Genomic DNA, 2806 nt, shown 5'->3' on the forward strand with positions numbered 1-2806 from the left:
ACATAGCTTTTTACAAAACACCTGAATGAGAGAATTTGGAAAAGGGAAAGAAATCAGAGATATATGAAGAATGAAGAGAAATTTAGCTGGTTTAACTGTTCTCACTCAACCACAGGTCACAGCAAACTCCGTACTCATACATGGGGTGATACCACAGTTTTATAATCTCCCAAATAGTTTTTCTGAATCCTGGGCCATCAACACTGGAAGTAATCTTTATGTCCAACAACCCATCTGATGCTCAATTTTACTTCTGTATATCAGTCCTAGCAAGGAATTACTCCTTTGATTTGAAAAAAACATGTAGATATTGATTCAACAGAACAAATTCAACACAAATGCTTCTCAGGATACCTGTAAGGAAGAGGTGCTGCCCTGTAAGGAAATACTCTGTAAGGCGGGTCAATTGACAAGACCTGGTCCTTTCTCTTATGCAGACTGTGACTTTCCTTATAAACAAATTAACTGCAATACAAGGCAATGAAGACAGATTCCCCGTGAGCAGCATAAACAACGCACTATTGAAGCATTCTCAGAGAGCAAAGACTCCTTCTGGGCTATGGTGAAGGCCACTTGCCAAAAGCCGAAGGGTAAGAGTCATTCTCAGAACTGTGGCAGGATTTCTAGAGGTGAACATGGCCAAGAGCGAGGGTGGAGGCGGGAAATGCAGCCTGGGTAAGGGGGAAAAGATCCAAAAATAAAGATTATCATGAGCACCTCACTTAGCAGACTTGACAGAAACAGAATGGATTCTTCTGTGCATAGAGGTATTCAATTGGGATAATTCTGCCTCAGTGATAGGGTTGTTCCTGATCACTGGACCTTTCCAGGTCCCTGCCTGAGAACTGGTGATCAAAACAAATCTACTTATCCCTATGGGATGTCCCCAGTGTCTATCAATCTGTCTGTCTCTCTTCTTTCCCTGGCTCCCCGTTTTCTCTCTTTTTGGGAGGCAGAGGCTTGGTTTTTAATGACAGTGAGAGTGAAACATTAACAATTGGAACCAGGTGCAGTACTTCTCTCTGTCTGGACAGTCCTAAGGACATTAGCAACATTTCTACTTTGGGTAAATTAAGAGTCCACAGGCAATGAGATTTACAAAGGAAATGACAATAACTCATCTGCCTCCTGGCCAATATGACGTGTAACACCCAGTGACTCCTCTCCTAGGAAACATGCCAGCAGGACACAGATTTATTTTCATGGCTAATGGGCTTCTCAAGGGCTCCCATCAAACTGGTTGGACACAGAGGTCCTGGTGGAAGCCTCTGGGAGCGGAAAGAAAGGATGACTCAGAAATTGCCAAAATCAACAAACAAGAAAGCACAGAGCACAAATGACATTTCACTTTCTAGCAAACTATTAATAATGCCAGTGATTGGGCCCTGCTGTTCCCAGCACTGCCAAGCTCTCACAAATATGAACAACATACTTTTGGGACAATGAAATACACATAGAAGGATTTTTTTTGCAGAGCTCTAAGTGGGATCTTGCGCAGAGCTTTCAGGAGTGAGTCTAATGCCTATGACTCCTATTAAATGAGAGTTCTTTACATTTAAAAAATAAATAAAATAAAGTTTTATCAAAATATAATTCATATACCCTACAGCTCTCCCATTTAAGGTGTCAAGCTGGTCAAGAAACCTACACTGAGATCCTTGGTCTCTAGGGAGGGAGTTCCCATCAAAGACCCCGTGAAAAAGCTGTTATGTAAACCACAGTGTGAAGTAGCCCAGTAAAAAGGAGGAAACCCGGGCCTCGCTCCCGTGTGCACCTGCTTTAAGGAAAGGAGCCGCTGCACTTGTTACTCCAGGATTATTTCCTGCACTCCTTGTATTTTCCCGTCAGAAGCCATGAGCTCAGTTTCCCCAAATACCCTCCTCCACAGGTGACACAGGCAGAAATTTGCACCCTAGTCTTGAGCCTGAAAACCCTTTCTACAAGCGTGTAAGATGCTCAATTCATAAATCTTTGGCAGGAACCAGCGGGATCACTAAATCTTGCTCTTTCCTTTTTACAAGATGAGCAAATGGATACAGAGGAAGGAGATACCAGTCCCAGGGCTCTGATCTCTCCCAGATATGGGCAGGGGAAGTTGTGCTAACTGGCTGCCACCACCCTTTCAGGGGACTTTCCGATATGACTCTTTGAGAGACTGTGGCTTGGTTCCCCTTTTCCTCAGCATGTAACCCTTGACTTCTAGCTCTCAGTCTCTGCTGTAGACCAGCTCATTCCTCTCACTATCCTGCACCGCCTTCTCTGCCTGCCCCACTTACTCCCCAGGTGTTCTGGACATCTGCAACGCCAGGTGAGCACGGCACTCACCTTGCTGCCCCACACATGCCAGGGTCAGAATGCAGGAGGCCAAGGCCAGCCACAGGAGGTCAGAGCCCGCCATCCTTTCTATAAGGTGAGGCGTGCAGGTCACTCAGCAGCGTGCAGACTCCCCATGCAGCTACAGGAAAGGAAAGACCCAGATAAGGTCAGGGCAACAGAGGCTGATACCTGTGGGTGCAAACATGTAACTTACATAAGCTCAGCANGAGAACACAGAGTGTCCCCTCCTCCTCCTCTGCCGTGGGAACACGGCCTGCTGTGGGCTGTCTTTTTATGGCAATTTCCCACCCATGTGGCTCTCGGCGATTGGTGCTGAGGTATGACCAGAGTTCATCTCCAGGGATGCACTAGGCTTGCTGGGTGTGGGTGAGATCACCGCTTTAGTGCAAAGGATGGCGAAAGAAAGGACCTTTGTCCCCCCTCCCCATAATGTAAACCTGCCAGCGTCTCGCCGTCATGCGAACGCCCC

Source organism: Galeopterus variegatus, unplaced genomic scaffold (genome assembly GCF_000696425.1).
Source record: "Galeopterus variegatus unplaced genomic scaffold, G_variegatus-3.0.2 Scaffold4015, whole genome shotgun sequence".
Classification (NCBI taxonomy): Eukaryota; Metazoa; Chordata; class Mammalia; order Dermoptera; family Cynocephalidae; genus Galeopterus; species Galeopterus variegatus.